A 25,319-nucleotide genomic window follows, 5' to 3' on the forward strand; every position below is an offset into this window, starting at 1 on the left:
CATGCTGCTTTGGTTAATAGCCAGAGCTGCCCACTGAGCTGGGCCTCCCGCTCCCACCACCCACCCTCACCTGGGGCTTCTGCCCTGCTTCATCCAGGCTTCCCCAGCCACCCCCAGGTTTTCCCAGTCCACCCCTCCTCAAAACCAGGCCCTTTCCCCACATTCTGGCCAGCCCCCACACCCCACAGGGGTGACATGTATCTTTGCTATTCATGTGCTGGACTTCAGTTGTTTAAATGTGCTTTTCCTTTGTTCCCCCCACCCCAGATCCCAGCTCACATGGAGGGCAGGGAGAGGGGCTCAGATACTCACAAGAAGCAGGGTTCCCCAGATCCCAGAACACACAGGGAAGGGTAGAATTTGTGTCTGACATCCCCTCAAAACACCCTTATTTCTGCTACCTCTCACATTCCCCATCCCCTCCCATCTCCTCATCTCCCACTCTCCCTACTCCCTTCTTCTACCACCCATTTACCTCCTCTCCTTAATAACCCCATCCCTAGCTACAGAGCCAAACTTCTCTTCCCCATTACCACGTACTGTAGCACCCCTGATCACCCCTCCCTTTCCGGGGAACATTCACCTGTATCGTTTATTTTCTTTGAACAATATTCAAAAATTCAGCACCCTAAATCCTGAATATTCTTCCATGCTCAGAAAAACAAACCCACACAACTTGACCGCAGCTGATCACCCCTAACTGTTCACAGTTCATCCTCAGATTCCTGCCCAACTTCACAGTTGTTAGAATCTGTGAACTTAACAAAGAATGCAATGAAATGTGGTTCCCTCCCACACACAATTGGAGGGGGGGCTGTAACTTGAGAACCTCCTGCCAGACGGACCCCACATTTGGATCATAACACTAACTTCCGCATATACTCCCATCCGGCATAGAAAAATTCAAGCCAATCAATGTAAGCAAGCAGATTTTAGCACACAAAGGTTACTTCTACACTGCAATACAAAACCCACAGAGCCCAGGCTCAGAGCCCGGGTCCATTGGCTCAGCCTTGCAGGGCTCAGCTGCGGGGCTAATAATAGAAGTGCAGACGTTAGGGCTCAGGCTGAGATTTGCTGGGAGGTGTCTTGGCTCTAGTCATTGTCCCCTTTCTGGTCACCTCAATAACCTGCTATTAACGTAACCTAGCACAGTCATCCAGCGATGCCGCTGAGAGCAACCAGACAGACACGGAAACGATCACAGAACAGCCCCCCATGCTGCACAGCTGTGACTGGCTGCTCTTCCCCAGGAGGCCTGAAAGAGTTGCTGGACAGGCCTGGAAATTGATAACAACCCCTACTTAGCCCCTCCACCTATCTCCTAAAGCGCAGCACCCCTTACTGAGCCCCCACCCCTCTACCTACAGCACAGCGCCCCCTACTGAACCCTGCTCTGCTCCTTGCAGCACAGAGCCCCCTACTGAACCCTGCTCTGCCCCTTGCAGCACAGGGCTCCCTACCATGCCACCACTCTGTCCCCTGCAGCACCATGCCCCCTACCAAGCCCCCACCCCGCCCTCTGCATTGCAGAGCCCCCTGCTGAGCCCTGGCCCTGCTCCCTACAGCACAGCACCCCCTGCTGAATTCTCACCCACTCCCTGCAGCACAGCTCTCCCTACTGAGCCCCCGCACCCTGCAGTACAACACCCCCTACTGAGCCCACAGCACCCTTCCCTGCAGCACAGCGCTCTACCATGTCCCCACCCTGCCCCCTGCGGCACAGCACCCCCTATTCCTCCCTGCACTGCAGCACCTCCTAGCACCATGCTGGGCCATGTGGGGTCAGTACTGACTGTGAGAGGAAAGCGCCCCCTTCTGGTTCACACACTGCCTGCCGGGGCAGCTCTATGTATTTTGCCGCCCCAAGCATGGCATTCAGGCGGCTTTTGGCGGCGCACCTGCAGGAGGTGCGCTGGTAACACGGATTTGCCGGCATGCCTGCAGGAGGTCCGCCAGTCCTGCGCCTTCGGCGTACCCGCTGCCGAGTTGCCCCCGAAACCACAGGACTAGCAGACCTCCCACAGGCGCGCCACCAAAGGCCGCCTGCCTGCTGCCCTCCTGTCAGCCTGCCCCTGCGGCTTGCCGCCCCAGGCACGTGCTTCGTGCGCTGGTGCCTGGAGCCTCCCCTGCAGCCTGCATCACCCAGATGTTCCTTAGGGGCTCAAATCTATTTGTCCAAGGTGGTCGGGGAGGATCCCAGTACAGGACAACCCAGCCCCAGAATCAGTTGGATGGGGACCCCAGAGTTCACAGCTGTGACTCCCACTTGAACCTGACCTGTGGCCCCTAAAAGACTCCTTGGCCATGGGAGATGGAGGTGGGTTAACACGCTACAGACCCAGCCAATATTTCCCAGCCATGGAACCATCTGGGATGACTCTGCCTGGCGGCTAGCTGGCTCCTTGGCATAGAGCAGAGTGGTGAGATCAGAGCTGCCATACAAGGCCTGTGACCAGGCAGCGGGGGGGCTGAGTTTGGGTGGGGTCTTCACCCTCCCTCATCAGTCAACTAACAGAATCCCCCACCTGGCTGGTGGGAATAGGGGGCTGGGCAGGGGATCAGGATTATAAATCCCTGTAGGGGTGAGGGGAAAAGGTGATGTAATCTCCATCCTGCCTGTCACATGCCTTCCACTGTCTGTATGTGGCGGCGGGGGGGGGGGGGTGGGGGTTATGGCAAAAACTGGGGACCTTAGGAGTGAGATATGCCTGCTCAGGAGAAACAGCTGTGTTAATGTTTTGCAGAGGGGCAGAGCCAGCATGCTGGGTCCTGTTCTGGCTCTGGGTGTGAAGTGAGGTCTTGTTGGGCAAGGGGGTGGGAGTCAGGACTCTGGGTTTTTTCAGGGTGACAGGGCCTGAAGAGTGCTTCACAGATCTCATGCTCTGCGGTCCAAGCTGGGGCTGAGGGCGCAGAATTGGAGAAATTCCTCACTGGGGAGCATGAAACCTCGAGTAGACAGTTGCTTGGCTCTGGTTCCTTCCCTCCAGTTCGCTGCCAGACTGGGGCTGCTGAGTCCAGCAAACCAAAAGCGATCAAGAGAGAGAGAGGAGGCGTGGGAGGCCTCCTAAAGAGGTGAGAGGTTTGTGGGCACTGCTCAGGTTCACTTGCGGGGGGGGGGGTGGTTAAATATCCACCATGGTTTAAAAATAAGGAGGCCCAGACTCAGGGTCATTCGAAACCAGAGCCAGCACCTAAGGGCTGGGCAGTGGGGTGGGGGTGCTGCCAGGGGCCTGGGAGGAAGGATTGAGGTGTTAAGAAGCAGTTGCCAGGCTGGAGGGAGTAAGAGGGCCCCCCCCATCTCTCTGTCTCTGGGGGACCCCGTCCAGCTTTGAACAGATTAAATGCTCATCCCCAAACAGACTCCGATACCCCCCATCCAAATTCCTTGTGACTCTCCCCATCCAGCACCCCAACCCTCCCCCGATCCCCTGTGGCTCCCCACATCCCTCCTGATTCCTCTGGCCACTTCCAAAACAAAGTTCACTTGTCACACATGTGGTTCTGGCCATGCGTGGCCTCGGTGTGGACCATGGGTTCTTTTTACAGCTTGGCTCACACAATCTCAGAGCAACACGTGCCGACTGCATGCAGGACACACCCCAAAGTCACGCATGTAATTGCATGGAATGACATGTAAACGACGTGAGGCACCGATGAATCATCTGCGACCCTTGCCAAGGTCACGTGTCCCATCAACGGCACAAATATGCGACGTGAACCGTGTACGTGAATCCACATAAGACACGTCATGCCACTTTTCAAAGCTGTCACTGACCCATCAGACATGTCCCAGCTGCAGGAAACTCACGTGTGGCACATCATTGCCATGCATCTGACACTTGAGCCACACGTGAATCCCAGAGGAGCCACACCAAGGCCAGGCTGGCCCATGAGGCTCAAATGTTAAACAACGAGGTGGCCGCCAAATATGTCCAAGCAGCACTGGGTCATACGTGTGACGTCAGAGGCCTCATCTTCATTGCTTCACACAGGTTAAAGCAGATGGGACATTATATCATCCAGCCTGGCCTCCTGCATCACACAGGCCAGAAAACTTCCCTCAGGTACATCTGGACTGAACCCAATAACAGCATCTCTCAGAACAGTCTCCAGGTAGGACAGGAAGCCATCAAGACATATGGATCCACCACTTACTTCCTGGGGGCATCTGTTGCTGTGGTTACCCACCTTCACCATTCTATATTTGGGCCTAATTTCCAACTGGAATTTGTCCAGCTTCAGCTTCCAGCTATTGGGTCTTGGGCTGTGTCATAAACAGATAGCTAAGGGTTAATGTTTCTTTTACCTGTAAAGGGTTAACAAAGGGAACCAAACACCTGACAAGAGGACCAATCAGGAAACCGGATTTTTCAAAGCTTAAGGGAGGGAATTTGTGGGTGTTTCTTGGTCTTGGGTCTTTGTCTGTTCTGTGCTCTCTCAGCTATGAGAGGATCTATTTCCAGTCCTTCTAATCTTCTGTTTCCCAGTTGTAAGTACAAAGGTAGCAAAAGTATTTGCATCTGTGTATCTGGCTGGTGGAGTCTTTATGTGTATTTGGCTATAAGTACTTTAAATTGTGATGTAAAGAGGTTGCATCAGTCGCTCTCAGGTTAGCCCAGAGAGGAAATTCTGGGTGGGAGAGAGGTTGGGGGGGGGAGAATGGTTTATTTCCCTTTGTTAGGAGACTCAGGGCATCTGAGTCTTGGGGTCCCACAGGGAAGTTTTGGGGGACCCAAGTGTACCAGGCACTGAAATTCCTGGTTGGTGGCAGCCTATCAGATCTAAGCTGGTAATTAAGCTTAGAGGGTTCATGCTAGCTTCTCAGGTTATGAACGCTAAGGTTCAAATCTGAGTAGGAAGCTATGACAGGCTGGCCTTACCACGAGGCGAACTGAGGCGGCCGCTTCAGGTGCCAGACTGTGGGGGGCCCCACTAGGACCCAGAGTGTAGAAAACTGTGGCTGCTGCTGGTGCATATTGCTGGTGCATCTCTCTGCTCTAGATGCACAGAGATGGTGGAGTGCTGGGCTGGAGGAAGGAAGGCGCAAGAGACGTAACAGGCAGGCAGGAGAAAAGGTGAGAGGCGATATCAGAAAGCAGCAGGAGTTGCAGGGAGAGAGAGGAGAAGGAACCTCTTGTGTACCTCTCTAGCACCCCCAGGAACCTGGACTGATTAACACCAGCTTCTCAGGGAGCTTCCTGTTTCCTGATGCTTCCCTGAACCCACCTGAGGAGAACAAGCAGTCAACTGAAGTAGCAGGAGCCAGTTAGGCCCTTAAGATGCTGATTGTGACAAACTGGGAATGTTCTTAATGTTTTCTCTGAATACCTGTTGGTGCCTCAGTGTCCCCTATTCAGTTCTTAAGTATCTAGGTGGTGGGATAAGGGTGTGTGATTGCTACAGAGCAAAGGGCCAGTGAACATAAATACCTGGCACTCTGTCTTCTAGCAACTGATGGCCTCGGCCCCTCTTCTGCAAAGGTGCCAACTAAAGGTGTTGGAGACAAAGAGATCAGGTGACCTCCTGGCCCGGGAAAGGAACTGAGCAAAGGAGGGGCTGGAGGGGGTTGTTAGTCTGAAGCTGGCTGAGGGCAGATGTGGGGGTCTGGCTCACAACCCTCCCAAATGGACCTGGCCGAGGGGTCCGGTTCGCTGTATCTACAAGCTCTGTTTTAGACCCTGTTCCTGTCATCGAATAAACCTCTGTGTTACTGGCTGGCTGAGAGTCACGTCTGACTGCAAAGTGGGGATGCAGGACCCTATGGCTTCCCCAGGACCCCGCTGGGGCAGGCTCGCTGTGGGAAACGCACAGAGGGGCAGAGGATGCTGAATGCTCCAAGGAGAGACCCAGGAGGTGAAGACGTGTGAACATCTTGCCCTGAACAAGTCTGCTCCAAGGGAGAGGAGGCTCCCCACAGTCCTGCCTGGCTTTGTGGGGACCCATTCCAGAGCATCGCCCAGGGACTCCGTGACACTGATATCTTCCCTCACTCAGGCCCTGCTACCAGCCTGCTTATTTGTCCCCTTCAATTGAGTGTTGAGAGTCACTATAGCTGGCACAGAACAGCAGTCATGAGTGAAAGAAGAAAATGCCCCTCTGGGGTAGGGTGACCAGATGTCCCGATTTTATAGGGACAGTCCCAATTTTGGGGTCTTTTTCTTATGTAGGCTCCTATTACCCCCCACCCCCTGTCCTGATTTTTCACATTTGCTGTCTGGTCACCCTACCTGAGGCAGCTTTCAGAAAAAGAAAGAGAGCAAAGGAAGCTTTTCTATCTAAGCAGGAAGGAGCTCTCCTGAGATACATAGACACAAATGTTCTAGGGTGACCAGACAGCAAGTTTGAAAAATCGGGATGGGAGTGGGGGGGTGGGAGTAGGCGCCTATATAAGACAAAGCCCCAAATATCGGGACTGTCCCTATAAAATCGGGATATCTGATCACCCTAAGATGTTCACACTGAGCCTTCCAGCTCCAGCGAGGATGCGAGTAGTGAGGAGAAGTCTGATTTTCCAGTTAGTCAGAGTGCAGATGACCTGGCAGCTACTGCAGCATTCATGTCTCCATCTCAAATAGGTGTAACCAGGCACATTCCTGAAGAAAAGTGTAGATCAGAGAAGAGTGTGGTGGTGGCACAAGAAACAGCTGCTGCTGAGTCTAGATGATCCAGGACTGTGGACCCACTTGCGCAGTAGCCTGAGGGACTTCCTTGTACTGCACTGGCCACAGCAAGTGGAAAACTTCATGTTCCCCAAAGATAATGAAAATAGACGTTTCCATCCAACACATTACTGGCATGAAATCCCCAATGGTGACAAAGTGGAGCCATGGCTTATGTACTCAAAAACCCAGAATGCTGCATACTGTTTTTGTTGCAAACTCTTCCAGTCTAATGTTCCAGCCACATTGCGTTCTACAGGGACAAAGAACTGGAAAAATCTGGCTAGAAATCTGGCATTCTGTAGATGCCATGAGAGGCAGCAATCATCAGAGTGGGCATTCATACTGCTCGCGGAAGAGCTTAGTGATGGAGACTAACGTGTGACAAGGCCCCTGATGGATCAGCGATCAAGAGAATGATTGCATCAGAGACTCTTTACTGCAAAATGTTCTTGAAAGGCTCTGTTCATTGTAAGAATTGATTGCCTACTACAAAACCTAGTAACCTATGCGTGGTCACTTCAGATAGCTAGTAATCCTCAACAAACAAATGACCTCTTATTTTGGGAGGCTGATGGCTGCAGTTGATGCTAGTACTCCAGGACACCTAAAGAGCACCACCCAAGAATATGTACACCACACTACCTTGGAAAAACAATCAAAATGAGATCATACAGCCTGGCACAAATCAAACAGACTATTGTTGGACAGATCTGAAGTTGATGGCGGAGATGATGAACTTGTATATTCTGAAATCTGCACACCTGTGACCAATTACAGCCATGATACGGAAAACAAATGACTTAAGAGGTGCATTTTTGTAACAACACAGAACTAGTGAAATCTTTGCGCCCTGCATATGTTGGACTGTCGGGAGCACTTTTCGAGAATCGGAATTGACATTGATGATACAGCACAGGAGCTAGTTATGACAAATTGCTTCTTAAAAAGCTGAAGATACGCGAAATGCGATAGCTGACATGAGAAGGTCAGGGCTACAGATAATGATGCTAGATGACATGCAGGACAAGATTGGGAATTGCAGACACAGATCAAGAGTTCACCCTCGATAGCTTTTTGTGTTCCCATGCAGTTTTCTCATTTCATTGAAACTTTTTTGGTCGCAGTCTTCTGTTATAATAAAGCAAAGTTCGCATCAGCTCTTCTTAGAGTGAAGCTGCTGCATTTTTAACTCGGTATTCGAAAGCGCATCTCATGGTATGTTATTGCTCGTGCTTCTAATCTCATCACATGGTGCAAATATTTTGAGTTAGTCAACAGCTTGCATTGGGTGAACATCTCTCTGACACATTAGGTCTAAGTCGCCCTCTACTTCTGAATACATGAATATTGCTTTGTGTAGTGCCACACAATCGGAAAGTTGAGTGGAGGTGGTAATGCCTATCAAACACCAAAACATGCGTGGGGAAATAGATGTGCCATAGTTTCATTGGAGGTAATGCTATGACAGGAACTGTCGTGGAGAACATGGCAGAGGGAAATGGAATCACAGAACATTTATACATTAACTTTCTAAATTTCTGGTTGGGCTTAGTGTTGTGCGTGATCCTGTTCCTGAAATCTAAAGCAAGGAACTTCCAATGCCGCGCTCTTGTGTTATGGACCTTGATAATATCTGGCAATTGTGGCAACTGAAGCAAGAGCAACGCAAGCCTACTAGTCTTACTGGTCAGATGAGGGATTCAAAATGTTGAGATTAGACTGCACCAGCCTTCTTAGCAGGCATGAACCTTCACCTGAATGCTATTTTCTCTCACCCTTGCAAGAATACAAGAGTCATCAAAGAAGAAGACATTTGATTAGATGAGTCACCGGTGGATAATCCCTGAAGCCCAACATCAGCCATTACAGAACAAAATGACTTTAATGGTGCGTTTTTCCACAACAACAGAACCTAGTGAAAATGTCCCTGCAATGGTGACTGTCAGACAGCATTTTCTAGAATTTATTGACACTGATGATAGTACAGGGAAGCTGGTATGACAAATGTGCTTCTTAAAAAGCTGGAAGATATGGGATTGCAATAGCTGACATGAGAGGTCAGGGCTACAATAATGGTGCCAACATGAGAGGAAAGAACAGAAGAGTGCAAACACACGGATCCAGAGCTTTTAAACCCTCGAGCTTTTTTGTCCCATGCAGTTCTCATTCATTGAACTTAGTGGTCAGTGATGCAGCATCAGCTTCTAGGGAGGCTGCTGAATTTTTTAATGTAACTCAAAGCATCTATGTATTTTTCTCTGCATCAACTCATCGATGGCAAATTTTGAAGCAACATCTGGGAACAGTCTTCTCTGACACTAAAACCACTGAGTGCCACATGATGATGGGGAAAGTGATGAATGGAGGATAAATAAAACCTATCAAACACCAAATTGGGAAGATAGAAGATGCCATAGTTGCCATTATGGAGGATAATCTATGACAGGAACTGTTCATGGAGAACAGTGGCAGAGGGAAATGGAATCATGAGAAACATACATAACTTCAAATTTCTGTGTGTGCTTAGTGTTGTGGCATGACATACTGTTTGAAATAAATGTTTGTAAGCAAGAGAACTCCAAGGTGTTGACCTTGAATATATCTGGAGCAATGGAACAACTGAACAAAGCAAATCATACCTACAGTCTTACTGGTCAGATGAGGGATTCAAAACATTCTGAAGAGTGCACAGAAGTTGGCAGAGGAACTTCACACTGAAGCTATATTTCCCACCCATTCAAGAATACAAGAGTCACCGAAGAAGAAGACATTTTGATTACGAGGCATGGGATAATCCCATAAGAGACCCAAACAACAATTCAAAGTTGAATTCTTTAACCAGGTGCTAGATTGTGCAATACAGTCAGTTGAAGAATGTTTCATGCAGCTCAAGGAACACAGCAGTATATTTGGATGTTGTATGATATTCCAAAACTCCTCACTATACCTGAAGAAGACCTACACCAGCAATGCAGGGCACTAGAGACAGTGTTAACACACATGATGACATGCGTGATATTGATGCGAGTGATTTAGGTGATGAACTGAAAGCCCTTTCAAGATACATTTCAGCAGGATCAACTCCAAAGGCTGTTCTGGAATATATGTGCATAAATAAGATGACCACCCTCTTTCCAAATGCTTTTGTTGCTCTGCGCTTACTTCTAACATTTCCTGTAACTGTTGCCAGTGGAGAACGCAGCTTCTCCAAACTGAAGTTAATAAAAACACATCTATGCTCCACAATGACACAGGAGAGGCTGACCGGCCTTGCAACCATCTCAATAGAGCATGAGCTGGCCCAGACTATGGACCTTCAGGAAGCAGTTCAAATCTTTGAAACCAAGAAGGCACAGAAGGCACCACTTTGATTATTCAGACAGATAAAAATGCCAGTGTTTACTATGCAGACAAGAAAAGTTACATTTGCTGTTCAGGCATTTGGAAGTTAAGTGTTACTTAAAATTTTTGAACAAGGCATTTTACATTGTTCGTTCTCCTTTCTTGGGGTAGATAGCAGAGCAGTACCATGAGAGAAGTAGAACAGGAAGAAGGCAGAATTGAGACCTTTCAAAGTTTTGGCCCAAGCGAGGTGGCATGGGGGCGTCATTTGAGCTCCCCACCTCAGGTGCCAGAATGTTATGGGCTGGCCCAGCGTGTTCTTCTGCCTTTCTCCACTCGATCAAAGAGCCCCTCAGGATCAGCTGGTTTCTCCCTGTGAGGGCGCCTTATATACGGTGATCAAGTCCCCTCTCAATCTGCTGTGTGATGGACCAGTGGTTCTCAACTTGGGGTACGTTGTAACTTGGGTACGCAGAGGTCTTCCAGCGAGCACATCAACTCATCTAGCTATTTGTCTAGTTTTACAACAGGTGACATAAAAAGCACTAGCAAAGTCAGTACGTACCACAATTTCACATAGACAAAATGCGAACGTCAGCAATTGTTCAGGAAGAGAGCAGCTGTGACACTTGTGTACTTTTATGCCTGATTTTGTAACCAAGTCGTTTTTAAGCGAGCTGAAGCTTGGGGGTATGCAGGACAAATCAGCCTGCTGGAAGCAGTGCACTAGTCTGGAAAGGTTGAAAGCCACTGACCTGAAGCAGTGATATTCAGACCTCAGTGGTTCAGGATCCAAATTAGCAATCAACTTTACCCGAAAGAGCCAGAGGAGTGTGAATTCATTGTTTCCTTTACTCTCTTTATATATATATTATACTGGATGTATGATTCTCACAGCAAAATGACTGGCCAAGTGTTATTATTTTATCAACTCTGATTGGTTACTAACATAGTAAAAGCATCCTGATTGGTTAATAACTTAGATTGGTTAATAGTCACATCACACAGAGTTTTCATATCATGTGCTGGAAGGAACCACGTTAAAGAGCCACGTGCAGCTCACGACTCCCTGTCCAAGTGTCATGGAGCTATACCGATTGAGTCCCTCGAGATGGGGAGACGGGCGGAAGCCTTGGGTGGTTCTGTGCCCTGGGATCTCAGGGCGCCCGGCTGCCTCAGGCTGTCTTCCTCTGCACAGGGGAAAGAGATGAGACTGGGGGCTTCCAGAGTGGGAAACCCAGAGCGGGCTTGGGTGGCCAGCAGGAGCTGGGGGAGCCAGGGCAGGCAAGGGTTAAAGTAAAGGGCTGCAGGGGGGATGCAGCTGAGAGCGGGAGAGGGCGGGCAAGCAGCCCATTCACCCCTGCACCTCCTCTTATCAAGTGGTGCTGTGCACGCTCCCCATCTCGCTTCACCCCTGGCACCCCGTGTGTTGCCCAGCAGAGCAGAACATCTAGGGCACATTAGGGGAGATGGGGGGAGGGCAGGCCCCAGGAGTTTCCCACTAGAAGGCAAGAGCAGCCCCCTCCCCACAGGCCCTGGCTCGGTCCAGGCTCCTCCATCTACCGCAAACTGGCACTGCCCCTTCCTCTCCCTGCTGGCCTGCTCCTCACCCACATAACCATGCACCCTGCCTGCTAGCATGGCAGAGGAAGCGGGACAGGACTGGCTTTACTCCTCTTCGCAGTGACTCAGTGGCAGGGCTGGGGCTGGAACTACTTCTGAGGGCATTCTGCCCAAAAACAAAAAATCTGCACACAATATTTTAAAATTCTGCAAATTTTATTCATCAAAATAAATGCGGAGGCTCCAGCATGGCAGTGGGGAGCACAGGCCACTGACTGCACGGAGGTGGGAGATCACTCTGCAGCTCCATCCCGGCCAAGCATGGAGTCAGCAGTGAGGCTGAACCCAACCCTGCCAACCCAAGGACCGGGTCTGCTCCAGAAACACCCTATGGCTCTGCCCCTCCTTGCCAGGTGCACCAGGTGTGGGCAGGCAGGCTCAGCAAGGCAGGATCGAAGTGTGGAGGGGCTTTGTGTGCGGGGATCCAGGTGTGGTTGAGAGGGTTCTGTGTGGGGCAATCTGGGTGCGAGTGGCTCAGTGGGGGATCCGAGTGTGAGGAGGATCTGGATGTGCAGGGGCTTGTTGGGGGGTTCTAGGTGCAATGGTAATGGGACTCTGTGTGGGGGGTTCAGGTGAAGATGGTTGGGGCTCATCGGGGGGGCTGGGTGTGGAGGGTTCAGTGGGGAGGGCCCAGATGCTGGGGAAGTGGGGCTAAGTGGGGTGGGGATCCAGGTGCAGGTGGCTTGTTGAGGTGGTCCAGGTGCAGGGAGAGTGGGGCTCAGCAAGGGGGTTCTGGATGCAGGGATGGGGGTGAGGCTCAGCCGGAGAGTCTAGGTATGACGGGGTCTGTATGCACAGGGGTTAGGCAGATACGGGACCAGATCCCCATATAGTGATCCCAGGAGCGGCACCAGGGATTTTGGCGCCCTAGGCGGGGGTCCTTCCGTGCTCCCGATCGTTGGCAGCAATTCGGCGGTGGGGGGGTCCTTCCACTCTCCTAGTCTTCAGGGCACTTCAGTGGCGGGTCCTGGAGGGAGTGAAGGACCCGCCGCAGAATTGCCGCTGAAGACCCGGAGCATGGAAGGACTCCTCCCCATCGAATTTCCGCCGAGGGCGGCAAAATGCCGCCCCCCCAAATCCTGGCACCCTAGGCGAGCGCCTAGGTCTCCTAAATGGAAGCGCCAGCCCTGAGTAATCCCTCCCCCTGCAACTGAGGAGCAATGGGTGCAGGAAACAGGCAGGGAAGGGGGAATTTTCAGAGCTTCCTTCAGCCTGGGGAGAAATCTGAGTGTGAGTGTGACCCAGCCCCAGATGCAGTACAGGGGAAGAGGAAGTCCCATCCTTCCCAGCCCAGCCAGGACTAGCAGCTGAGCCTGGGGCAGGGTAGGAGCCACCAGCTGGATCTTCCCCAGTCCTGCCTCCTGCCCCACAGTAATTTACCTCTCTGCCAGCTGCCCTGGGCACCCAAAACACTACTGGGGGAAGTCGCATGACTGCTCTGGTGGCTTCCCTTTTCTTCTCTGTCAGAAAATCATTTTTCTGTGGGGAAGCAAAGAAATCTGTGGGGGACATGAATTTTGCGCATCTGCAGTGGCACAGAATTCCCCCAGGAGTATAGAACCCAGGAGTCCTGACTCTCAGCCCCTCCCCCTGTTCTATCCACTAGACCTCACTCCCATCTCAGAGCTGGGAATAGAACCCAGGAGTCCTAACATCCAGCCCCCCTGATATAACCACTAGACCCCACTCCCCTCCCAGTTCCAGAACCCAGGAGTCCTGATTCCCCACCCCTTGCTCCTCTAACAGTTTAAACAGCACAGACTCAGTTGAACAGCAGAAGTGCCCGGCTGCAGGAGACAAAAATCTTCATAAAACCCTGAGCAATAAAAATGAGAATCTGAGACTGTTCAGCCTTGACCTCATACAGCAGTCACTGCCCCTCTGTCTCTGCTCTGTTCTGAGTGTGGGGGGGTGGGTCAGGCCAGCACGACACCCGAGAGGCAGGAGCCTGGAGCACATAGCAGCACTGTCAGCACACGGCACAGCCTCGGCTCTTGGCACCTGCGAGATCCGCGCTCGTCATACAGCAGGAGGCACGGGCTGGTCCTCGAGGAGCAGACGTGGGTGCCCAAGACTGGATCTGGTGCCTCACTTCACAGGGGCATGCTCAGCTTCCTGGCTTATCCTGGGGGCAAAGCCACAGACAGACAAATAGAGGGGTGTGTATGAGGATAGGGGACATATAACCCCCTTGGGAGTCTGCCAGCTCTTGGAAAGGTTGGGCCATTCCATAGGGGAGGGCGCTACACATAGCTAGATAGATGCATATTAGAGATGGATGGATGGGTGGGTGGATGGATAGAGAGCCAGACAGGGATACCAGGAAAGAATGGATGGATGGCCAATGGGGATACCAGAAGTGGATGGATGGATGGCCAGACAGGGATACCGGGGTGGATGGATGGGTGGCTAACCAGGGATGTTGTTAGATGTTCAGCTGCATGTTTGTGTTCTCCCTGTGTGCTGCCCCAGCTCTGTGCAGACAGCTGGCACAGCCAACCTTGAGTGAAATGCCCAATGACCATAAGATCCGTTAAGGTACGAAGGCACCAGGCCAGGTTTATTGTCAACAGAGAACATCTTCTACCAGGATACTAAGACGTGTGCCCATGACAATGGACGCAGCTCAGTGAATGGCAGGACTTTCCATTCCCCCCTCGGTTGAACACAGATACTTCCTCTGAGGTACATCTTTATACCCTGATACAAACAAGTTATGTCCTGCATCTGACATAGTCACCGCCTTCTGGTCATGGCTAGTTATCACTCATCTCCTTGTACAATTTGGTTTGATCAAAACATTTCTATTTATTACACTGTCATCCTGACCTTATCTTTTAGGAGGGGTCAGTGTGTTCCTGTTATCCCTGGGAAATGTTTCTGTACCATTCTTAATATCAGGATGTTCTGGTACCACTCTCCTGAAATGTGTTTGCATGAGTGCTCTGTGACTAGCACTCCTTAGGAATGTGTATTTCTGCAAGATCGGCCCTGTGCTTGCCAGGTTCTGTGAACTTGCAAGCAGACAGAGCCTGATATTTGCTCACAGCCTGACTTTTGCTAACTTTGGTTTACATCAGCAAAGCTTACCCACTACTTTAGTTCAGGCCTCATACCAGGCCTCTGATACAAGGGCTTATATCTCAGGCTCTCTTCTGACTACAAGAGGTATGATGGATGGATGCCCAGATAGGAGAAGGGATAGCTCAGTGGTTTGAGCATTGGCCTGCTAAACCCAGGGTTGTGAGTTCAATCCTTGAGGGGGCTATTTAGGGATCTGGGGCAAAAATCTGTCTGGGGATTTGGCCCTGCTTCAAGCAGGGGGTTGGACTAGATGACCTTCTGAGGTCCCTTCCAACCCTGGTATTCTATGACAGGAATACCAGGGGTGGACCGATGAATGACCAGACAAGGATAGCAGGGATGGATGGATGGCTGGCCAGACAGAATACAAGGGGTGGATGGATGGCCAGATAGGGATACCAGGTGTAGATGGATGGATGGACACCCCCGTCTGCACTTGGGGACGGGCCCAAGGTCTTGTCTGCACTGGTCCTTGCTAGGAATCTGCCATGACTGTTCTTGCCTAGGGTCAGCTCCTCAGTGCTAGCAATAGCAGGGGCTCTCGGAAGGGTGTGGACTGGGGTCTATTCCTGGCTCTGCCCCTGCCCTGCGGCAAGTTCCTTCCCTGTTCTGTGCCTCAGTTTCCCCTCTCACCTTGTGTCTATTTACATGTGAGCTCTATGGGGGCAGGGCCTGTGTGTCTGTGCAGGGCCCTGGGGGCTCTAGGTGTTTTCATAATACACTGAATAATCACAGTAACAGAGACAGCCCCCCAGGTCAGTGTCCAGCACTGCATTTCTATTGGGCTTCTTCAATTGTGGGATCCAATCACATGCCACAAGCCTCCTAGTGCTACCTAGCAGGGCTCTGCCCATCCGCAAGGACTTGGCAGTGCTACTCCACCCTGCCCGTGTCTTGACACCTCCAGGCCTCCTCACACTTTGGGTTTCTCCAGCTCCGGGGACCCCAAGGTGCCTCGCAGAGATCAATGAGCAAAATAAGCAGCTACCGCTAGCTCTCTGAGTGTTTTACAGGACAGGATGAGTGTGATCAACCCCATAAAATGCACATCCCGCTCCCCCAACAGGAAGTGACTGGCCTAAGATCATGCAGCCAACTAGGGAAAAGAACCGAGGAGCCACCCTCGTTCTAACCACTAGGCCACAGTCCCTCCTGGACCTTCGAATAGAACCTACAAATTGTGACTCCCACTCCCCCACCCCCAAACCTAGAAACAGAACCCTGAAGTCCTGACTCCTACACCCCACTTCCTCCACATGCCTCCCTATCCTGTGTCCAAGATGAGCTGCTTGTGGCTGAGCGGGAGGGTGCCCCTGGGGTCTCCCCTCCCTCAGGCAGTCCGGCTGCTGCCCATTTGACCCTTGAGGTGTCCTTCCCCTGGCTGGCCCTGCAGTCAGAGGACACCGCTGCTCATGTAGCGGGGCAGGCGGCTCAGGCTCAGCCGAGTTCCTGCATTAGGCCTGTGATTTATGGCCTCTGCCCTGGCTGCGGGGCTGCTGCTGCTGCAGGAATGGAGCCAGCGGGTCTGCATCACCAGCCTGGCTGTCACGGCAGAGTCCGCCACCCACCACACGCACCGCACAGCCTCTGCCAGGGGATGGCAACTGGGGCGGGAGCAAGAGTAATATCTCAGCGCCACCCTCCATCTCCAGCCAGAGGGCAGAGACTTCACCTATGTGGCCCGGGGAGATGCAGATCAGCTCTGCTTTGGAACCCAGCCACCAGCCCCTCTATTCTCCCCAGGGAAGTGGGAGAAGGGATGAGACAGCTTCAGCCAGGTTTCCTCTGGGGGAAGCTTCTGGATCCTTCTACAAAGGCTCCCCCCTGCCCTCAAAACTATGAATCTAATAATCGTCAGAGGTCACAGCAGCTTCCACCCCTCTGCCCTTGGCAAATGGAACATTAGCATGGCTTAGCCCAGCACTGAAATGCAGCCACTTCTGGGGTGGAGCACAGAAGCTGTTTAACAGCCATGCTGCACAATGGTTTGGGAGAATGCTGAGTCCAACCGCCGGGGGGCTTGGAGGTGGAGTTTGGCCAAGATGTTCGCATGAACAGGCCTCACTCTTGGGAAAAGAACCATGGGATCTTCACTGAACCCCAGGAGGCCAGATCTCACATTCATAGCTCATATGGGAGATGGGAGCACAGCCCCCACCCCTGCAAGTGCTCTGAGTCAGTGCTGAGATGGAAAAACATCACCCTGGGCCAGCAAGCGAAGCCTGCAGCGTCCTTACTGTCTATTTTCCTTGAGTTCTCCCATGCAGTCACAGCCCAATCTGGGCCTGCATAGCTTATCTCCCAGCACCTGGTACCAGGGCAGCAGAACCCAAGCCAGGGCAGGACTGTGCCCCAGCAGAGCCTCTCAGGTCAGGCTCTCAAATCACATGACAGACGTTCTCCTGCCTCCCCTGCCAGGGTGACCCCATGGCCCTGATACCAGAAGAGTCTGGCTTCTATCTCCAAGCTGGACCGGTGTCCCTTTGTGGAAGGGGGCACCATGCTGAGGAACAGAGCCCTGTAACGCCAAGGGAATGAGCGGGGTCTCTGCCAGCCCCACGCTGGAGCGTGCCCACGAGATGTCTGCACTGCAAGCTCCTGCAGTCCCTCTCGGAATGCCTGACCACAGATCCCCATCTAATCTGCAGGGTGATCCGGTTACTCCCTCCCTCTGGCATGTGCTGAGCTCCTCAGAAGCAGAGCAGATTTCCAGCGACTCCCCGGAGCTTTTCCAAGGGGCAGGGGAGTCCAAGAAACGTTTCCAGACCCCTGGCCAGCCACAAGCAGCCCAGACTGGATAAGGCATCAGCACTGTCAGTGGGGAGGGAGGGGAGTGCGAGTGGGGGCCAGTGGTTAGAACAGGGGAGCTGAGAATCAGGATTCCTGCATCCTATCCACAGCTTTGGTCCTTTCCTAGGGCCAGATCCTTGACTGGTGTAAACTGGTGTCACTCTGCTGACTTCAGCAAAGCTGCCCTGGCTGATGCCAGCTTAGTGTCTGGCCCTGTTGATAGTGTCCTCTGGGGTATGGAGACACCCTGTTTCCCAGGCCATGCAAACCACTGCAGGATTCTTGCTTCCCTGTGATCCCCAGGGGGAAGACCCGCTCTCAGGAGGGCCAGGACCTGTACAAGTTCCACTTGAAGCCAGTGGAGCCCTGGCCCATGAGCGCTTCCCAGGATCAGATGGGACCGGAGAGTTCAGAGAAGCATCCAAGCCTCTAGGTGCTCCCACCCACCAGAGCTTCTGAGATTGCCCATGTCTCTTGGCTGGGCCGCAGCCCAGAGAAGATGGGGATGGGTGCTCTAGGATGCCCTGGGATGGAGAGGTGGCCTGGTGGTCTCATGAAATCTGTGGACTCTATGAAATATTTTGGCTCCTGGTGGGCTCAGCTAGGCCTGCAGTCCTGTGGAGGAGCCGCGGAGTTGGCTCTGAGAGGCCCTTCCAGGCCAGACATCAGCTTCCCGGGCTCCCTGAGGCCACAGGTTGTCCTGTAGTTGTTGCCAACTCCTGTCTCCACCCCCAGGGCAGCTCCATTGTGCCCTGTGAATTGGTAATAAGCCCTGAACTTTACTCCCAAAACATGATCTGAGCCGGGATCCCCCATCCCCACACTCTAACCCCCCTAAATCTTCATCCAGCCAGGCTCTGACCCCTGATCCCCCAAACTGAACTCCCCAACCTTCATACAAAACTCTACACAGCCCACTGGCAGCCACCCCAGATCTCCCCTTCCCATCTGTCCAGAGCATTCACCCCAAACTTTGAACTTCACCCTGTCACACTTAACCTTCTCCCTCCTGCCCCCCAAGCTTAGCCTGCCTCTGAAGGAAGAGTCGGGCTGGCAGATTTGGATTCTTAACCCTGAAGGGTGGAGTCCTGGGGATACCAGGGGGCAGCCCTGCCCTGACGGGACCCCTGGGATGGGAGCTCAGTGTCCATGGCCCACTCAGTGGCCTCTCTATCCACGTTTACACTTTGGAAAACACAGACCCACTGGGAGGCCTGAGACCTGCCCAACTCGTGACACTCCAGCTCCCAAGCAGCCATCAAGTGGGAACAATGGTTGGTCTCCACCCTGGGGCTGGATACAGGCAGTGCCAGGCTTCATCTCCTATTACTAATCCCGTGAGCGATACTGCGCCAGCCGCCCCCTGCCCTGCCTCCCAGCGATGGCCTGGTTTGAGTTACGTGAATCACTTTGCCTTTGACCCTGATTACTTTTTTTTTTGTCAGCAATTCCAGCTGTTACACGATACAGATGGGGACATATGTGTCAAAATATTCTAACCCCCCATCCCGGCATGCACACCTCGCTCCTTCCCCTCCCGCCCTGGCCCCATTCTTGCTGGCTCTGCAAGGACGCAGCTCGGTGGCTGGATTCAGAGTGAGGACTAGGGCTGTTTGAACTGCCCCAGGCTCATTAATCAACCGGCCAGAGAAGCAGCCAGATTTCTTCCTCTCAGAACTAGCCTCTGCCCCCGAGGCACATGCAGGCAGCCTGGAGGGCCTGCTGCTGGCTGTCCCCAGGCCACAGGGTCACTTTGTCAAACTTGAGGCATCAGATTGGGACGTAGATGCGCAGAACCCCAGTGCAAGATGGCCTGTGCCGGACGCTTAACCGTTTTAAAGATGGTGGGTCAGTTTCTGATCTTGTTTAACCGGGTTCAATCCAGAGACACTCACTGACTGCAATGGGTCAGGGCCAGATTTCTCGGTTACACCAGGGTCAATCCAGAGACACCCACTGACTGCAATGGGTCAAGGCCGGATTCTGATCTCGGTTACACGTGGGACAATCAGGTGTCACCCCAGATATACACTGACCAGAGCTGGGCTTCATGAATTATAGTCAGCTTCCCAGCCCCTGCTTTCCTTGGTGGGCAGAGCCTCAACCCTTGTTCTCCCTCCCTCCCCCTCAGGTTTCTTTGTCCCCATCCTATGGGCCGACCCTTCTGAGGTCACAGCTGGGGGGTTGCTGTTGACTTTAGTGGGAGCAGGACTTGCCCACAAGCCCCATCCCCACCCTCCCCTCTGCTCCTCTGGCTCCATCTGCTCTAACGCCACATTGGCCACGCTCCCCAAGCTTCGGGTTCTTTGCATATGGGTCTCTAGGCCCCATTGCAGACTAGGAGCTGGCTCCAGTGTTCAGATCCAATCCTGAACATCCCCAGAGGGTGAAACCCTCCCCCTGGAGCTGAGCGTGCTGAAGCATCTCTTTAAGCAGCATGAAAAAAGCATATTGTATTATGCACATCCAAACTGGGAAATGATTGCCCAGGAAGCAGTAGTGTGGAAAGGGATCTGGGGGTCAGAGTGGGTCACAAGCTAAATATGAGTCAACAGTGTAACGCTGTTGCAAAAAAAGCAGACATCCCTCTGGGCTGTATTAGCAGGAGTGTTGTAAGCAAGACACGAGTAGTAATTCTTCCGCTCTGTTCCGTGCTGATTAGCCCTCAGTTCGAAAATTGTGTCCAGTTCTGGGAGCCACATTTCAGGAAAGATGTGGCGAAACTGGAGAAAGTCCAGAGAAGAGGGACACAATGATTAAAGGTCTAGGAAACATGACCTATGAGGGAAGATTGAAAAAATCGGGTTTGTTTAGTCTGGAGAAGAGAAGACTGAGAGGGACATGATCACAGTTTTCAAGTATGTAAAAGGTTGTTACAAGAAGGAGGGAGAAGAATTGTGTTTCTTAACCGCTGAGGATCGGACAAGAAGCAATGGGCTTAAATTGCAGCAATGGGAGTTTAGGTTGGACATTAGGAAAAACTTTCTGTCAGGGTGGTTAAGCACTGGAATAAATTGCCTAGAGGGGTGGTGGAATCTCCATCATTGGAGATCTTTAAGACCAGGTTAGACAAACACCTGTCAAGGATGGATAATACCTGGTCCCAGGGCCGGTGCAAAGATATTTCGTGCCCTAGGTGAAACTTCCACCTTGTGCCCTTCCCCGTCCCCGAGCCCCCACCCTAAGGCATTTCCCCTCCCCCTGCAGCAGCTCCCCCACTCTGCCCTGAGGCACCCCCCCTGCGGCAGCTCCCCACCCATGCCCCACCCTGAGGCACCTCCCCACGCCCTAGCTCACCCCTGCCCCGCCTTGTCCCCGAGCACGCCATCGCCGCTTCACTTCTACCGCCTCCTAGGCTTGCGGCACCTAAGCTGATTGAGGCCTCAAGCCTGGGAGGCGGGAGAAGTGAAGCAGCCACGGCGTGCTCGGGGAGGAGGTGGGGCAGGGGTGAGCTGGGGCGGGGAGTTCCCCTGCGTGCTGCCCCACCCCTTACTTGCTGCAGGTGGTCTTCCCCGAGCCCCCCTGCCCCAGCTCCCTCCACCTAAATGCCAGTGGCGACCAGGGCAGCTGAAGATCTGGCTGCCACAGTCGCTGCCAAAGAAAATGCCATCCCCCCAAGTCCTAGTGCCCTAGGCGACCGGCCCTGCTTAGTCCTACCATGAATGCAGAGGACTGGACTATATGACCTCTCAAGGTCCCTTCCAGTCCTGTGATCCTATGAACCGGAGTGGGTTCCTAATTAGGGTTATCTCTCTAACACAGACCATCTCCAGTGGATGTTAGCCAGGACTATGGTGCAAGAGGCCCCTAGGCAGTGGGTGCAGAGCCAGTGTCACCCTCAAATCCCCCGGCGATTCCTACCGCTAACTGGGAGGAGCTGTGCGCTGTGATAGTGGGTTGAGAGACCTGGGTGCGGCTGCTGTACATATTCCATTCAAAATGTCCTGTGCTAAAAGAACATCCAGGTCACAAAGTCAAGTGCTCCAAAGTTAGAAAATTCATTAAGGTGGCCTATGCCACCTTTATTCTACCCCCTTGTGCGAATGCATCATGAGCCAGTCATTAATTATGGATTGCCTGCTAGTTTGGCCACAGGACCCCTGCCTCGTTCAGTGTGCTGCAGGGACGGCGCTCATTGAATGGGTAGCTGTTCAATCGTTCTTTTTATCCTCCCCCTGCCGTGTGGCTCGAAATATTCTTTCCTGCACGCCATCCCAACCCTGCTCTGAATACAGACTCATTCATTTCCTCCGGTGGTTTGCTGCGGCACGCTCACCATTGCATCTTAGCGCCTTACGAACATTGACGATTTCAGATTCACAACACGCCCGTGAGAAGAGGGGGGGTCTTATTTTCCTCATCTGACATGCAGAGAATGGATACGGAGAGAAATTAAGATCCTGAATGTCCACTAAATATGACAGCTCAGTGTGGGCCGCCCAGGGCCCTGCTTCTCCAGGGCACTTAGCATTTATGCTGCCCTTTATACGCTCAAAGCTCAGCTCCCCATGGCTTCCGCTTGGCACTTCTGCTCATCAGACCCTAGGGGTCTCAAGACAGGCAGCCAGGAAATGGGCAACACACCATTAGTGACCACCTGTGAGAAGTTTAGTTTAAGTGACTTGCCCGGTGTCCTGCAGGGACAGAATCCAGTTCTCCAGGGCAACCTCAACACACCTCCCAACATCTGCAAGAAATGAGGCAGAGATCCTACAGACAAGAGCATCCTTCACTGCACTGCCCTGCTCCATCCCCACAGGGCTGCCCCTCCTTCTCCACAGACCCCCCCCCCCACATTTGTCCCCCGTCTGAGTTCAAATCTGGCTGTCCCTCCTCCCGCTCCAGCTGCTTGGATACTAGCATGGAGAGACAAGTTCCCTGCTCTCCAATCCTGGGTCTGTCTTGCCAGCGTCCCCCAGCAGATGGAAGAGCAATTGCAGGGGAAATCCTGCTTGACCCCACAGCCCCAGGGTGGAGTGCACTCATTCGCTCTTTAGTGGTAGGGTGATTAGACAGCAAATATGAAAAATCAGGATGGGGGGGCATAATAGGAGCCTATATAAGAAAAAGACCCAAAATTCAGGACTGTCCCTATAAAATCGGGACATCTGGTCACTCTATTTAGCGGTACCATGTGCAGTCTGGTTGGGATCTAGGAGCTGTGAGGGGCTGGAGAAAGCTCAGTGAAGACGGAATCTTTGGAGAATTTAGTTGCCAAATTCTAACAAGTCTCTACTGAGCATGTGCGAACTGAGCTGTTTCAGAGGCTTATCGCTGAGCCAAATGTGGGTGGATTTTCAGGGCAATGTCAAAAGGCACATCCCTGACCCGAAGGCGACTGCCAGGAAAGATGTCAAGTCCCTGCTCCAAAGTGTGGGGGGGAATGCTAGAAATGTTATCACCATTTTTTACCATGGGCTAAACAAAGTATTTTCCCCCAACCTCGTTCTTGAAAACGTCTGAACCTTTTTATCTGAAATATTCAAAGGAAATCATAAAATGATCAACATGAGGCAGGCACCTGACATGGAAAAATTCGGCCCAGTTACAGTTTGGCGAAGTTAGTGGCAACTGAAAATAAGGTCTTATAATGGGACGTGTCTACAACCTTCAGCCACCTAAGATATTGTATGGACCACTAGTAGGGAACCTATAGTTAGGCAGCCTCACACTTTCCCATATAAAGGCCTGTTGCAGCCTTCTGGTGGGGGTTAGTTTTTTTTTAAAATACTTGAATACTGTGTGCAGATGTGTTGCCCCATCTCAAAAAAGGTATATTGGAATTGGAAAAGGTTCAGAAAAGGGCAACAAAATGATTAGGACTTCCGTATGAGGAGAGATTAATAAGACTGGGACTTCTCAGCTTGGAAAAGAGACAATGAAGGGGGGATATGATAGAGGTCTATAAAATCATGACTGGTGTGGAGAAAGTAAATAAGGAAGTGTTATTTACTCCTCATAACACAAGAATTAGGGGTCACCAAATTAAATTAATAGGCAGCAGGTTTAAAACAAGCAAAAGGAAGTATTTCTTCACACAACACACAGTCAACCTGTGGAACTCCTTGCCAGAGGATGTTGTGAAGGCCAGGAATATAACAGGGTTCAAAAAAGAGCTAGATATGTCCGTGGAGGATAGGTCCATCAATGGCTATTAGCCAGGATGAGCAGAGATAGTGTCCCTAGCCTCTGTTTGCCAGAAGCTGGGAATGGCTGACAGAGGATGGATCACTTGATGGTTCCCTGTTCTGTTCATTCCCTCTGGGGCACCTGGCATTGGCTGCTGTCAGAAGACAGGATACTGGGCTGGATGGACCTTTGGTCTGACCCAGTCTGGCCATTCTTACGTTCTTATTAAGATTCCACACCTCCATTTTTACAGCAGGCCTTTGATATCTTGCAGGGAGAAGGCCCTGGGGTTAGGGAAGTGCCTTTCCTTTGTCCCATGAAATTCTGTTCAGCTTTTGCTGACAAATAAACTGGTAGAAATCACCATTTCCCATCACTTGCCTTCTACTGGGAAATACTGGAAGCAACCAAAATAACAACCAAGCAGCGGCTATCTTTGGGTTTGTTTTTAACTATCACAGCGTCACAGGACTGTGCATCAGAGGCCTGTTCTAAATTTCCCGATCTATTCTGTCCTGGTTCAGTTAAACTGTCCACCACCATGGTATCTGGTCACCTAGACTGTGTGCATCCAAGCCCGCTGAGGGACCAGGATTGCTGGGATCTTTCCAAGTAAAGCAACTTTTTTTTTTACCATGCAAAATGGCTTTCAAAGCAGCTTCAGAAATGATCCCCAAATGTATACGATGTTTGTATACAGAGGTCTCCTCTGGCAGCCTGTCCCGCTTCCTATAGCACCTTTTGCTGGGAGAGGCTTGGACTGGAGTAGCCAGGATCTTCCCCCTACAGCCAGAGCTCCTGCCCCACTCCCCACAGCACCTCCTGCTGAGAGAGGCTGGGGCTGGAGTAGCTGGGAACTCTGCCCAGAACCAGGGCTCCACCCCACTTCCTGCAGCGCCCCCTGCTGGGAGAGGCTGGCCAATTAGTGACCTGACCTCCCTTCCATACAGATCCTAGCTAGAGCCGGCTGCCCTTGAGTGGACTCTGAGCTCTCCTGCAGCCTATCCCACATGGACACTGCCCCGTGCAGTCAATCCGCAGGCTGGTGGGCTCATTTGAAAATGCTCATGCTCATGAATGGGTACAATCCCTTTCCAGTGTGATCCAGAGTCCACGGCCTGGGAATCTGGCAGTGACGGCTCAGTGTCTCCATTACCACTGCCTGGATGTCACATGCAGCGAGGAAGAGGGGCCCGGGCGGGCACTGGAGACAATGAATGGAAACGATCAGAGTCCAATCCCCACCCATGTCCACCCACCCTCTCCCTCATGTAACCCAAGAGCCCCCAAGATTCTCCAGACTGGGCTATGCAGCATTTTCCCCCTCCTTGGCCCCTCCCTCCTGCTCTCTCTAAGTCCCCACCATCCGCACAAGCACATCTTCATTTACCTCCGACTCATCTCATCTTATTTTTAGCCTTCCCTTCTTCCCTCACCCCCCTCCCACCTCCCAGTCTTGTCTCCGTTTTCCTTTCTTAATATGGTGATCAAGATGCCATCAAGTTGGACTGGAGGAGGAAAGGGGGCTGGGAAAAGAGTGGGAGAGAGAGAGAGAAGGATCAAAAGGAGAAACTCTATCCACTCCCCCTTTTTTTTGCTGCATTAAAGTGGGTCTTGGTGGGGGGTTGGCGATGGATGCATGAAACTATTGCCTGTATATAAGGCTATACATCTGCCATATACATA

General features: G+C 52.1%; 1 long non-coding RNA gene across 1 annotated transcript; it reads right to left on the bottom strand.

Moving 5' to 3' along the window:
- Positions 1-19,939: 19,939 nt before the first annotated feature.
- LOC142047461 (uncharacterized) lies at positions 19,940-21,412 on the bottom strand. Its single transcript, XR_012656743.1, has 2 exons — positions 21,162-21,412; positions 19,940-20,282 (listed from the first exon to the last, which is right to left on the bottom strand). It is a non-coding gene; the product is annotated as an uncharacterized LOC142047461 (long non-coding RNA).
- Positions 21,413-25,319: the final 3,907 nt, after the last annotated feature.

Source organism: Chelonoidis abingdonii, chromosome 11, assembly GCF_003597395.2.
Source record: "Chelonoidis abingdonii isolate Lonesome George chromosome 11, CheloAbing_2.0, whole genome shotgun sequence".
NCBI lineage: Eukaryota > Metazoa > Chordata > Testudines > Testudinidae > Chelonoidis > Chelonoidis abingdonii.